General features: G+C 44.2%; 1 protein-coding gene across 4 annotated transcripts in view; it reads right to left on the bottom strand.

Annotated features, from left to right (window-relative positions):
- LOC126424541 (YLP motif-containing protein 1) overlaps positions 1–15545 on the bottom strand; it is a 406391-nt gene that overhangs the window by 10913 nt on the left and 379933 nt on the right. For 3 of the 4 annotated variants that reach the window (XR_007576187.1, XR_007576189.1, XM_050087285.1), the window contains one exon: positions 2871–2991. The gene's annotated coding sequence lies outside the window, so the exon portion shown is untranslated. Of the gene's footprint in view, positions 1–2839; positions 2992–15545 lie in introns of those variants that run through there. The other variant, XR_007576188.1, reaches the window with a different exon arrangement.

The raw sequence follows: 15545 nt of genomic DNA, 5'->3' as shown, positions 1-15545 counted from the left end.
CTTTTTCCCATGGAATATCAGAGAATGTAACAACAACTTTATACAACTTGGCATTCATATCATTGCTTCCATCCGTTGCCAAAGAAAATGGTTCTGAAGCCACTTAACAACTTCAGATGATGCACTTTTTGCCATTTTATTTAGAATGCATGTCGTTTTCGTGCGACTAGAGCTATACATCTTTGCATCTTCTGATGTGGGAAACATTCTTACATGGAGCACCGACACAATCAGCTGCACTTAAGGGCCCATTACGTTCCACAAAAAAGGAAGTAAATAGACGCTCAGCCCTAATTCCAGACTTGGCAAAAAAGCAATTTAAAATGACTCACGTGTTTACCGCACTTCCCATGATTACTTAAACCGTTTCTTCCACAAAATACAATATTAATATATATTAATATCATACCCACATGAAAAAGGCAAATTTATCTCCCTGTCTTGGTTTTAGCACGCACGGAAAAAAATCAACAGATTTTGATTCTTTAAATATCTGTAAGTACGCGCGCGCGTGGAACTAACGTAATTTAGTCCACATGTGACCAAAGAATATGGGTTAAATCACAAAAAGCAAACGGAGAGGAACAAAGAATTTGCGTAGCAGAGCCTGTCGACACGTAAGATTCACATGAAAGAACTGTCGGAATTCAGTTCAAGGAACGACACAAACAACACACGGTTAAAAGTACCAATCATATGAAAGAATGAGTTATCAATTATCGCAGACTTGCCTTCGACTCATACAAACAATCGATTGTACAGAAGCGAAGTGATAATGGAATGTTTACGTTTCAAATTTTTGTCCGCAAAGCCATAAAACGACATCGTCAATCCGTAAAATGCTGCAATTTCCGTAAATTTTACGGATAAACTGCAAAATTTGGCAGGTTTGTTACATGAATTTCGTAAACACTTGATTTCACATATCTCCTGAAATCCATCAAGGGTTTTCGTAACACCACTGTACTGAGTACAGAATGTGGACAAATATGCTGCTAATTCACTTGCATTATCAATACTATCCAACATCTCGGTCTATATCAAAAAAGTATATGACTGTTGCAGTCCTTACGTGGTTACCGTACCAGAGTTACATCCTCTTAAAGTGTTCATGGCAGGTGCACCTCGCAGGGATAGTACGTCAGGGTGCCAGTATGTGAAGACCGTGTCATTTGCGGAATTATCTCAGATGAATAAGTAGCCCGAAACCGTCCATCTTTAAAATTACAGTACATTATAGTGTAAAATCATATAGTCTTATGAATGTGTCTGAAAGATACCTCTTACATCTATTTGGTTTGACTGTTGCGGGGGCGCACTGTCTCAGAGAACAATAGCGGACAGACAACTGCCCGCATTACTAACTCTTGACGTGGCATACTGAGACAAACATTCTGTGAGCTCTGACATCCAAGTAAAAGAAGTCAAATGCTCAATTTTACAGCAGGCAGATTCACCTGCAATGCGCGTGACCTTTCTATAAGAAGAAATGTATTAACACTTCATTAAAAGTGTAGCTGTCTCAAAATATAACTGTCGAGCACTTACCACCCTCAATGAGAGACATCCTGCTGCAGTGGAGCAATGGCCCAGCTTGCCATGGTACAGTGCCCACGGACTTAGAGAAGTGCGTAGGACCTCTCTGATACGTGGAAGTGGTGCAGGAGCCCTCCTTGTGTGATATTTGTTTAAATAAAGACACAAACGTCTCCATTATGATACAACACAAAGCTCTGAACTTGGAACAAGTCAGTTTCCAACTTAGAGTGACAATTGTAACCTCAGAGAGGAGGCAGAAATTGTTTAAGCATAGCACAAGTGGATTTACTCTTAGGGCAAGTGAATTGTAACATCATATGAGTATGGAAAAGCAGTGATTTTCAAATTTCCCACTATAAACTTAGCATTGGAGTCTATACTCAGCACAAGTGGTCTAGCTACTGTCCAGGTGGCACCAGTGAGCTGGAAAATCTGATAACTATGTAGGCTGACCTAGTATGCCCAGGTCACGTGACAGAAACTGGCCTTGTATCTCCGGGTCGACTTCTTGGAGCTCTGTCTTGGATTTTGACATCATACAGGTTGATCTCGTATGCCCAGCTCGCCATCTTGGATTTACGAATTGTGCACCAACAAGACACTTTCCTATCTTACATTTCTTAATATTCTGCCATTTTACACTCAGGACAACTGCCCTATTTGCAAATTGATGTCAGAGCTGTGGGGAAAAAACCGTAGCACAACTGGGTTATTTTGAATTTCCCCGCCATTTTCTACATAGGGAAACTGTGCTATGCCAGAGGGGTGCAGGAAATGGTGAAAACTGGCAACAATGCATGATGTCATCGATGATGTGATAGGGAAAGGGGATCAGAGGGGGAGAGAAATCTGGAAACAACTGAGTCTAGCCCCAAACCTGCACAGCCCTACTACTATGTGTAACCAGGGAACAGTTAAATATGTTTGCCTACATCACGCTCGGCAAAATTTTCTGGTCAAACTACGAGTTAACTTCTGTGTCATCTCCACTTTGTTTTGGCAGTCGCCGGCCGCTGTGGCCGAGCGGTTCTAGGCGCTTCAGTCCGGAACCGCGCTGCTGCTACGGTCGCAGATTCGAATCCTGTCTCGGGCATGGATGTGTATGATGTCCTTAGGTTAGTTAGGTTTAAGCAGTTCTAAGTTCTAGGGGACTGATGACCTCAGAAGTTTAGTCCCATAGTGCTTAGAGCCATCTGAACCATTTTTTTGTTGGCAGTCAAATGAATAGCGCCGCCTAACGGCCAAGACCTGGTGGCCGTCAATTATCAGCTGATGAAAATCACTTATAACTACGACATACCATATCAATGAAACAGTTGTTTTTTTCGTACCATACTAGGTCACTGTGGTGAGCAGCGCACTGTGCGTAAGGGCGTGAAGGACCGGGAACACTACTGTTTCTCTGCCGACGTCTGAGGACGACAGAGAGTTCCACTGAGCTGCTGGCGTGACCTGTGAAAGAGAGAAAGATTCCTGAATTAAATGAAAAACAATTTAAACAGATGATTTACTTGAAATGAGTTTATTTTTTAAAATTAGGTCAAAAATAATATCCAATCAGTGAAGTTTATAGAATCAGCCCTTAATGATTACACTTCTTCACAGAAAACCCAGTGTCTCAGCTTCATGTATTAATAATAACTCTCGCTCTCACTCCCCCCCCCCCCCCCCCTCACTCCCTCTCTCTGACACACACACACACACACACACACACACACACACACACACACACACAATTAATCAAATTATGTTTACCTCAGCTCCCTCAAGACACAAACTCGCATCAAACATTCAAAATCAGCACCATACCGAACAAAGATACTCAATGAACAGACATCTGCGGCTCTAATACAACATTTCTCGAAATGTGCGGCTACTTGGATAACTCTAAATTTGGCTCTTATGTGTGAAAAACAGGTAACAATTGAAAGCCAAAACACTGGGAAAAGAGCGTGTATAATTACAATCCAGCGTGTATAATTGCAATCAAGGACGCACAATGTGACAAAAAACGAATTATCCACTACTTGTATTGCGAGAAAAATTGTACACAAACAATTGCTTTTCAAGGTAAATAACATACTTTTTCCGACTACTTTGGTAACATAAGTTTACTAGTCATAAAGTGCAAATCTGGCCACTCCATACAACACAACTATTAAACTAATGCAGATTCGTCAGCAGTCACAGCAATGTAGACGCATATATTATAATACAGTTTCGGGTGTAAAATAGAAAACAGAAAAGGCTCTACAGCATTTCACTGAAGTACGAACGAGACCCCTAGAAGAGGGCATACAGGTGATGAAACATGCACGAGTAAATAAAAAGGGAACACTGTGTTTTGCAGAACGCAGAGTTTTATTTTAAAACCGAAATCAGTCATCGGAAGCCAGCCGTTGCAACTGCTCGTTATCACACGTCACTGACACAGGTAAATGTTTTTGTTGGTTTACAGCATTGATTTTGTGGCTTGGACGAAACCAATATAGATGAAACTAATTCCACGTTGCAAGCCTATGCCTAGAAATACTGAAGCTGCTAAACAAATCTCCATTCACAATGCAGATGACAGTGATAGCGCATGCAAAATTTTGCCATTGTGCAATAATGTAGTGCAGAATGAAATTTTCACTGTGCAGCGGAATGTGCGCTGATATGGAAATTCCTGGCAGAGTGAAACTGTGTGCCGGACCGAGACTCGAACTCACGACCTTTGCCTTTCGCGGGCAATTGCTCTAATATCTGAGCTACCGAAGCACGACTAACGTCCTCAGAGCTTTACTTCCGAGTTTGAGTCTCGGTCCGGTACACAGTTTTAATCTGCTAGGAAGTTTAACAATGTGGTGGCTTATAGCCTACTGACTTACACTTGTAGTAATCATAAGTAAATGGAATATATTAATCTCACATATATAAATCGAACCACTTTAATATACATAAATTTTATAATTAATCGTTTACCATCACAAGGAGTAAAATAAATTTAAAAAAACAGTGGGAATCTAAACAGGACCACCAGTCTATGACTACCTGTTGCTAACCATACTTTTTTTCCGGCGGGGCGTTCCTGGTACCCAAAGGGAGAGGCGAGGGCAAAGTGGACATTCGTCACGTCCTGAGGCTCGGCTGCCATGTCCCATTCCTTTCCCCAGGGACCAAGACAAGTGTGGGGAATGAGAGGTTGTAGAGAGTAGAGGTACAAACCACATCAATTTTTTACCACCATGCGTAACTGCAAACCAACATCGCGAGGTGGAGGAAGTGTCTACTTGGCGGGACTGATGATGTGTATCGTTTGAATAATCGGTACTGAAAAATGCGAGGATCAACTGCTCATTGCAGTAACACTCTAACTCCGCGATGGGTTAACAAAGACACTACACAGAAAATTACAGAAAACTTGTCTGTATTTGGCACTTTCAGACAACTGCACAATACCATTCATTAATGACGAGCCAAAAACAAGGACATTTTACTCGCCATCAGCAAATAAATAGTTACTTGCGAGTCCACATATCCACTTCACAGAATTTGTCTTCATCTGTGGAAAGTATCCCAAGTCTGGAAAGAGGAACAGGTGAGGAGACATCTGATCAGGAGTCATACAGGTAATGAAGGCCAGCATCTGTCGCATCAAGAACTAGACAGCTATCGCCGATCCGTCCACCAGGTGGTGATCGTCCATGTTCAGAAGTCCACAGGCGACACTCATTGGAATATCTGCAAAGTGAATCCAGTGAGCATTGACCATAAGGAACCATGCAGACTGGACATTAGTCGCAAGCTAAGGAGCACACATCAATCGATAGACAGACTTCAGTCGATGTGGGGATGCATCCTCTCAACCACATTCAGCGTCCTGTTCTGCTGAAGAGAGCCACAGATTGCCTTCGCAGTCATCAAGCTCTTGGGCAATAGCGCAGTACGGACACAGCTCAATTCGAGGAAATAAGAGTGGAAGTAAAAGAAGGGCGACAGGAAACCTCAAACCAGGATAGGAGCTGACAGAGCATGGAGCTAGGGACTCTTGAAACAGGATGTTGAGGCTTCTGGGACAACAGCGCCACAGCATTAACTGAGAGCTACGAAAAGCACTGTGCTCTGTCCAGGACATGAGACCGGTCTAAACTGATCCAGCAAAGTGGGAGGGTGAGAATCTCATACCTAATCTTGAACACCAAGCTGTGGCAAATGTATGAACCCAATGCCACTAGAGCGCGACAGCTACGATCGCAGGTTCGAATCCTGCCTCGGGCATGGATGTGTGTGATGTCCTCAGTTAGGTTTAAGTAGTTCTAAGTTCTAGGGGACTGATGACCTCAGATGTTAAGTCCCATAGTGCTCAGAGCCATTTGAACAATGTCACTAGAATATGATGGGCAATGAATTGCAGAATGGGAAGTGTCTGTGCCATGATGCCAAACATACATTAACATGTTGTGTCCACTGCAGAAGACTGAGGGCCCATAAACTATGATGTAGGAACTCAGTTCATACTTGGGAGAGTAGGTGCCAGCAGTTGGGGGCAATCGTGCACCACAGCTCAGCTGTGACATTGAGTCCTAAGCATCTAATAGAAGTAGCTACACAATGGAGCAGTGTTATCCTCAGGAAGCCCTCCAACTATAGCCAAAGCGCTCGATTTTTGGACGTTACGGCAGCTACCAGAAGCTTCGCCACATGGGGTAACCCAGGACAAGGGCTCCCTGACCTCAGCATCATTACAAAGAACTAGAATGGGATCATCCACATAAGGAGGACAGAAAAAGATATGGCCACCTAGAGACATCTCAAGACAGGCGCTGACAGAGGCTCCACAGAAATAGCATACAACAGTGCAGGCAGTGGGCAGACTTGATGCACCAAATGATAGATCGACGGACATTCATAAGACGTTGCTCCATGACTTCAACGGTAGTATCAGGGTATCCCATATTGCGGAGCACCCTTTCCAGGTAGTCGTGATCGACTGATCAAAAACCTGGCTTAAGTCAAGAGTGGCAAAACGTCCATGCATACGACTTCCATTAATGTTCTTACAACTGATGATGGACAGCGTTTAAACACCACATGCAATATAGGTCTGCCCTCCATGCACAGTATGTTACACTGTACTCTGCATAATATCACCACTCTGCCAAAAGTGTGGCAGTCTCCTGATTCTCCTTTGGCTCGGTTCCTGGGGATGCAACAATGGATCTGCTAGCCAATGTTACAGAGCACTAAATCCATGATGCTATCTAGGCAGGTACTACGAACAGGTCACTTGGTCCTGACGGCCTCCGGCTGGAGTTTTATTGGGCATTTGGTCCCCTGCTAGCGCCGGCATAGGTGGAAATTTGGCGACATTGTATGTAGTCCATCATGCAGATTCCCGACTGGCTCCTCGACGGTCTCCTCATTCCCATCCACAAGCCTTGGGGTACATCCGAGATATGTGATTATCGCCCATTGACGTTTCTCAACAACAACACGAGGATCTTTACTCAACTGTTGGCTGCACAGCTTAAACGGGTTGCTCAGTACATGGTTTCCCTTGACCAAACCTCTTTGTGTGGTGCAAAAACATCTGCTATTCCCTCTATCGTTATCGAGACATAATCGCACTTGTTCAAGCTAATCGCATGCGTGGGCTTTTTGCCCCTCTTGACTTCAGACAGGTTTCTGATCATGTCGATCATGACTATGTGGAAGAAGTGCTCTGCAGTATGAGATACACTGATACTATTGTCAGTTGTAATGTGTCTACTTCGTGGAGCAACGTTTCGTGTGGTCTACAATGGCACTCACTCCTTCATCATGATCCTGACGCCACCAAATGTGAGAGCCATACTTCGGGTATCTGAGAGATAGGCAACTGCATGAGCGAGGATACATCTAAGAGGACTGCTACACCAAGACCAGTAGGTGAAGCAAGGAACATGTGTTCCATAGAGCCATGAAGAGCAGAAAAAGGAGCAGATAAATCTCCTGAAGAAGGGCACTGTCAACATTCACAGCACACATCGTTTCATGAAGTAATATCTGTTTATGATACACATGAATGGTATTGAGACTGGCCATGACTATGTGATAAGTTTGGAAAGCTGCCATCAATACAAATATGGAGGATGAACAGGACGCTGGCCGCTAGGCCCCCATGGAAGGCCATGTCACTGTAACAGGAAGGGAGTCGACCACACCAAGGGGATTCCATTGCCCTTTACGCCTCCAGAACAACCATCCTTAGTATCGATGTCATCCACCTGGAGGCAGACGTCGCAACAGGCTGGTTCAGTGGAACACTTTCAGAGGTGCTCCCACAGGTAGCATCAGACACAGAAAGGGGGCAACTGCATCAGATGAAGGTGGGGGAGCGTTGTTGTCCGTATGTGGGTGCTTACCAGACACACGTCATGTCATCCGGTGTCATGGCATTGGAGGACAATGCATCATTTACAACAAGCTGCCAAACCAACAAGACAGCATTTGTGAACCAAAAGGAATAGAAGACAGAAATTTAAGACGCTGATATTTCAATATGTTAGGCAAAGTTTTCTATTGATGAACCCCAACATCACTTGAGAATGTCCTAGACGGGAGAAACCAGCTGTGAATCAACAAAATTGAGACAGCAAATGTGGAAAATGCCACCTTATTTTAATGAATTAATTGCTGTGGTACTCACTATGAAAAAAACTTTCATTTTGTGGCATAGTCGCTTCTTTTATGACCATCTATAGTCTTTTGAGTTACATGGGTAGTAATCATAACTAAACTGAATATAATAATTTTATGTATATTAGTTGAACTGTTTAAACACACACTGATGGAAAAAACTGCAACACCAAAAAATAATTACTGTATAGTAATGAAACCTTGGGAATACATTCGTCTAGGTAACATATTTAAGTGACTTAAGATTGCAAGTTCACCGGTTAATGTAAGTGTGAGATAAGCCATTGCAAATCTGAAATGCTAGTACATTAATAACCGGTGTAACTGCCAGAAGGTCAAATGCAAACATGTAATCGTGCAGGCATTTTGTTGTATAATTGCCGGATGTTAGTTCGTGGGATGGAGTTCCATGCCTGTCGCACTTGGTCGGCCAGTACAGGGATGTTATGTTGTTTGTGGATAATATTGGAGTTGTCGCCCCCGTCCCATATGTGCTCGGTTGGATACAGATCTGGTGATCGAGCAGGCCAAAGCAACATGCTGACACTCTGTAGAGCTTGTTGAGTTACAGCAGCGGTATGTGGGTATGCGTTATCCTGCTGGAAAACACCTCCTGGAATCCTGTTCATGTACGGCAGCACAGCAGGTCAAATCATCAGACTGACACAAAAATTTGCAGTCAGGGTGCGTGAGATAATCACGAGAGTTCTCTTGCTGTCATACGAAATCGCACCCCAGACCATAACTCTTAAGTGTATGTCCAGTGCATCTAGCCCTCAACTGACCTCCCCCTAACCGACACACGGCCGTCACCGGCACCGAGACAGAACCAGCTTTCACCAGAAAACTTAACATACCTCCACGCAGACCTCCGAGCTCTCACTTGACACCACTGAAGTCGCAAATAGTGGTCGTTTGGCTTCAGTGGAACGCACGCTACAGGGTGTATGGCTCGGAGTTTCTTTGAAGTAACCGATTTGTACCAGTTCGTTGTGTCACTGTGGTGCCAACTGCTGCTCAAATTACTACTGCAGATGCAGTACCATGTGCCAGAGCCGTATATCGAACATGATGGTTTTCCTCTCGGTAGTGCCACGTGGCCATCCAGAGGCCGGTCTTCTTGTGACTGTATATTCCCGTCAACATCACAGCTAGTAATCATGTACAGTGGCTAGATTACTGCCACATCTTTCTTTAACAACATAGAAGGTGCATCCAACTTTTCATAGCCCAATTGCACAACCTGGTTCAAACTCAATGAGTTGTTGATAATGGCGTCTTTGTCGCCTTACAGGCATTTTTGACTAAGGCCAGCTGGCCCCGTCCAATTTCAAAGGTAACTAGCGCTCACGACCGTTACAGCATATATTTAAAGCAATCGTGATTTGCAACCTCATAGTGGCGCTACTAGGGCCACTGTTATACCACTGGCTCCCAATTTGAACGGACATCATCTTTCAGACGTGGAAATATGTCTGTCCATTTTCGTTTACGTCGCACAACTCGTTTTTTCAGCCAGTGTATTTTTAATTTTACAATTCATTGTTTAACATTGTGAGGAATAAAATAAAATGAAGAAAACAATTTCGGTAGTGACAAAAATCGAACATGCGCCTACTAATTAGCAGGCAGTGAACTTGACCACTCAGCCACGGATGTCCTACAACAGCTGCTCCTGTAAAACTCCTCTTACTCTACACTTGCGCACTACAGTACACGCAGTTTCAGAGAAAAACACCGACCTGGTGCTGTGAGCAACGCAGCACTCGTGGTGCAGGAAGGGATGACGTCACATCAGAGCTGCAGTCGAAAACAGACAGCTGCATCGCTTTTCTGAGCCCATCGCGGCGCCACTGACCGTCATTTCAGCACTGGACGCTGGTTTCTAGTTGCCTCAGTTAGAGCGGTGAAAAACTTGTTTTTGTCCGCTTTATTTGCTTACTAGCATGCATTCGAAAAGAAATGGCGTGATTTCACTGTGATTTCTTGCTCACATTTGAAGGGAGATGGCGTAATTTTAGTGCTATTTCCGGCCTGCATTCGAAGAGAAATGGCATAATTTTAGTGCGATACCTACAACGTGCTGTAGTGTATCAGCGCTTCATAACCGGCTGCGACTGGTGTTCGGTGTCAGACGTGAGTAATAAACAAATTATTCTCATTGTGCAATGTCATTAGCGATCATTTTCTCGCGTAACTCTAGGAGAGTGAAAAATTCTGGGAACTAAACGATAATGTAAACCAGAGTTTCGCTTGCACTGACTCCAATAGCGTGCAATAAGAATTAACTGAGGTGAAAACTCAAGAACGTACTGCAAAAGCCCGTTCAGCATTCAGCTGCTTCCTGAAATGCTCAATTGTTACAAATAATACATTTCTTTTTCGAACCGTCAAGACGCCTGATGGAATCTGTACTACTGATAAGAATAATCTTCACAAACATTTTAAGTTACTTACTTTGATCAAGAATAGCGTCCATTGCTAATTAACGATCACGAGTTAGGAAACGACGAAATTGCAGTAGTCCACCTTCATGTTCTTGTCGAAGGTGTTTAATCCGCTCCAAACGATAATGATGGAGGACGAGCGCACGTAATTTCCGCAATATGCTTAGGTGTGGAATATCGATAGTTGTAGAAGTAATGCGTGTACCCGTTGAAGCGCTACATTCTAGGCGAGTGGATAATTTCTTGCACTTTATCCACATGCTGTTCATTCGCACTTTCAGATGAGATAGGACCGCTGTAGACTGCACCAGTGCCAGACAGTTTAGTGACGACACGACCAAACGCTTTCGAGCCTGGTGCTCTGCGCTTCGCAAATCCTCTTGCGTATTCTCTTCGAGCAGCAGCGTTTTCATTACAAAACCCGTGCACAGACACCGTATAGTCGTACTCGGCATTCCTAAAGACGTCGGGTGTGCTCAAACGGTGCAGTATAATTGACCAACAAATCACAATCACAATGCCAGTTGCAAAATTAATAACACGAACTTAATTTCAAACAGTCGATAAATAAACTCACAGCAACTGGAGTCACGAAAACGTACCTCTATAACCAGCTGGACCTCTCGGCACATATTATATGGAATATTTGTTCTAATTTATTTGTAGTACCACCTGCTGAAACATCTACTGTTTCTGCCGAAACACCCTGTATTGTTAATAACGCGATGTTATGCAAAATCTGACTTGGGTTCATCTTCACTGCAGTAATGTGATCAACGTAAGAAAACAATTTAATCTTAAGCGGCTCAGTGTATTATATACAATTAACTGTTGATGAAAAGTCCGTTTATTGTCTGGTAAAGAAAAATGCGTTTCAGTTTTCTCACTTATGGCACATCCGTGTGAATGTATTGCGAATACATAGAAAGAAGGATCTTTTATTGTATGATTATATGATAGTGGAACAAACACTGGTAGTAGTTACTTCTGTAAAATATTTGGGAGTATGCGTGCGGAACGATTTGAAGTGGAATGATCATATAAAATTAATTGTTGGTAAGGCGGGTACCAGGTTGAGATTCATTGGGAGAGTGCTTAGAAAATGTAGTCCATCAACAAAGGAGGTGGCTTACAAACTCTCGTTCAACCTTTACTTGAGTATTGCTCATCAGTGTGGGATCCGTACCAGATCGGTTTGACGGAGGAGATAGAGAAGATCCAAAGAAGAGCGACGCGTTTCGTCACAGGGTTATTTGGTAACCGTGATAGCGTTACGGAGATGTTTAATAAACTCAAGTGGCAGACTCTGCAAGAGAGGCGCTCTGCATCGCGGTGTAGATTGCTCGCCAGGTTTCGAGAGTGGTGGTGGTGGTTAGTGTTTAACGTCCCGTCGACAACGAGGTCATTAGAGACGGAGCTCATGCTCGGGTTAGGGAAAGATTGGGAAGGAAATCGGCCGTGCCCTTTCAAAGGAACCATCCCGGCATTTGCCTGAAGCGATTTAGGGAAATCACGGAAAACCTAAATCAGGATGGCTGGAGACGGGATTGAACCGTCGTCCTCCCGAATGCGAGTCCAGTGTGCTAACCACTGCGCCACCTCGCTCGGTCAGGTTTCGAGAGGGTGCGTTTCTGGATGACGTATCGAATATATTGCTTCCCCCTACTTATACCTCCCGAGGAGATCACGAATGTAAAATTAGAGAGATTCGAGCACGGAGGCTTTCAGACAGTCGTTCTTCCCGCGAACCATACGCGACTGGAACAGGAAAGGGAGGTAATGACAATGGCACGTAAAATGCCCTCCGCCACACACCTTTGGGTGGCTTGCGGAGTATAAATGTAAATGTAAATGTAAAACAATTGCAGAAGGAACATTAGCAGTTAGGACATCTCTTTTTTTCAAAAATGGTTCAAATGGCTCTGAGCACTATGGGACTTAACATCTATGGTCATCAGTCCCCTAGAACTTAGAACTACTTAAACCTAACTAACCTAAGGACAGCACACAACACCCAGCCATCACGAGGCAGAGAAAATCCCTGACCCCGCCGGGAATCGAACCCGGGAACCCGGGCGTGGGAAGCGAGAACGCTACCGCACGACCACGAGATGCGGGCATCTCTTTTTTTGTAAATACGTTTTCTGCATTCTTGTCCTACAAGATGTTGTGTATCCTTGGGGTTTTCATCGCTGTGTATCTACGGGACAGTAAGCATGTCTACCCAGACCGGATCACAGACACTGTCTGCTGACCTTCGCACGTGATACGTGTAAACAGACAAGTGGGTAGGACACGGTATAAGAAATCGGTGGGCGGCCAGTGACTGGACTCTGGTGCAGTCGGCAGGAATGTGAGAAGGTCTATTGGGAGCGGGGCGGGCGCTGGATGACGGAGCTGTGCCTCCTCTGCAGCGGCGCCCCGAACTCACGTGTCTGCCACTGAATCCGCTTCACACGCACGATAGTGCTGGCGCGAATCTGCACATACGTTCTAGATGGCAGCACCGAGCAAAACTAGAAGGGGACTGTCTGACTTCTTGTAAAGTCGTTCGTTCGAATTAAAAAGTTTCGAGAGCTGAAAGTTCCTATTTTGTTAACTAATTGGCTCTGAGCACTATGGGACTTAACATCTTAGGTCATCAGTCCCCTAGAGCTTAGAATTACTTAAACCTAACTAACCTAAGGACATCACACGCATCCATGCCCGAGGCAGGATTCGAACCTGCGACCGTAGCAGTCCTGCGGTTCCGGACAGCAGCGCCTAGAACCGCACGGCCACCGCGGCCGGCGTTAACTAATTGTTGTTCTCTTATGTAACTATCATGGATTTACGTCATTGCTCTTCTATGGGCTCAGCTGTTCGTATTACATCCACTTGATAGCAGGAACTTACGTTTGCCTAAATTTACGTTAATAGAGTTTTTGCACATGAAGGACGCAGCTGTTTTTCGAGCCATTGCCCAGGCAGTGTGTGTAACTCTTAGGATTAGCGCAGACTGTCGTAGAGGGCGGCGGCGACGACGAAAGGCGAGACGTTGTTCAGATCGCCCCTGGCTAGGAATAAGGGTGCCATGTGTTTCTTATTAATAAACGAACTGAGGCCCGAACATCTGCCGCGCGGGATTAGCCGAGCGGTCTGAAGGCGCTGCAGTTATGGACTGTGCGGCTGGTCCCGGCGGAGGTTCGACTCCTCCCTCGGGCATGGGTGTGTGTGTTTGTCCTTAGGATCATTTAGGTTAAGTAGTGTGTAAGCTTAGGGACTGATGACCTTAGCAATTAAGTCCCATAAGATTTCACACACCTTTGAACCCAAACATCTGCAGCAGCTTCGTGAAGGTGAACGCGGCTTGTTTTGATAAGCTGTTGTCGATGAGACAGGACGTAATGTTCTATAAGCGTAAATTTGGATAAACATAAGCTTGTACTACAAAATGCATGCAATAAGAACAGTTGAGCCCATAATTCAAAACAGTTATGACAAATTCCGTGACAGTTACGTAAGAGAACAACAATTACTTAAAGAAGCACGAACCTTCACATGTCGGAGATTTCCAATTCGAGTGCACGACATCAAAAGAAATAAGGAACGACATATCCCTTCGAGTTTCGCCTGTATCTGTCGTCTGGTGCACCTGCATAGATTCGCGCCACGACTGGCTCGCGCGTATCGTGTAATCGGGTGGCGTGGTAGCGGGCCAGTGATCTGCTCTCTCTCCCTCTCTTGTGCATGAATTGAAAAGTAGGCCCTTGATGCTGGGTGTAAATTAATTTGAGCTGAAACTGCTTGCAACTGGAAACAAAAGCTTTCTCTCTATGTACTAAACGAACACACATCTGCTTCAGTAGTTGCTAGCGACGAAGTGATTCTCGTTATTCCATTTTCTACATTTCTTTCTTGTTAAAATAATAACAAAGAAATAATAATTAAACGAAAAGAAGCAGACAGAATTACATAGTTTTTTCTGCTAAACCTTCAAATGAATGGATACAGACTCGACTGTTTTCCTCTATGAAGTATCCAATTCCTTTCTTTTCAAATAATCTGCTAATATATTGACAAAGTTGGGGAACCGTGGCCTGTGCCAATACGCCGTTTCCATGTAATGTTGAAATGTATAGACGTTAGAATCTTCCTTTCAGTTTGTGATGTAAGTCACGTAATGGCCAAGCAGCCACATTATAGTGTTGTTTTTTTTTTTCAGGCAGTATTCTGAGTCTGGCCAGAGGAGTATGTCGGTGGTATAATTGTTTTCTGTGCCTTTTGCGAGGAGCGCTAATCTCTTCTGGACCCAACCCTAGTTCATTAGCTGTCCACAGCAATTAAATCTGTGTCGACAAGGCCGCATTCGCAGCATTTGTCAGTATCACTTAATCTTACGCGGTTTAGTTTCTCGTTAGCTGGAATGACATTGTTTATATCTCTGTACCAAGTGGAAACCACTTGCGAAGAATAAATTTTGAAACTTATATTTTCCCGCGCCACCTTCCATGTGACGCTTGGGTACTTCAGTTCGATTAGGTTCAGGCTCCTGTCTGCTGCCACTGAGCAATCAAGGCCTGTCTCGTTATAATAGTATTTCTGAAGTAGCTCGTTTCGAGGTAAAATGCACTAATATGAAACATATTGTAATGCTTGCAGTTTATGCCGCTTACGTCAACTGGTGGTTTCGTACCTGTGGGGCACATAGCGTGGAACAGCTTGGGCGGGATACTGTGTGAGTTGCTATTAATGATCATGGTGGATCTTTTGACGTACAGTGCTGTAGCCTTCCTACTGACATCAGTTAGTTCCAAATCTCCTGCCTCTCGCCACTTCACGAGGGTATCGTAATGACGCTTGACCTTGCCACACATACCTGCTAGACAGCTTCATAATCGTTTTGGCTTGCATTTTGAG

Source organism: Schistocerca serialis, chromosome 10, assembly GCF_023864345.2.
Source record: "Schistocerca serialis cubense isolate TAMUIC-IGC-003099 chromosome 10, iqSchSeri2.2, whole genome shotgun sequence".
Classification (NCBI taxonomy): Eukaryota; Metazoa; Arthropoda; class Insecta; order Orthoptera; family Acrididae; genus Schistocerca; species Schistocerca serialis.
This window is presented reverse-complemented; position numbering and strand designations above follow the sequence as displayed.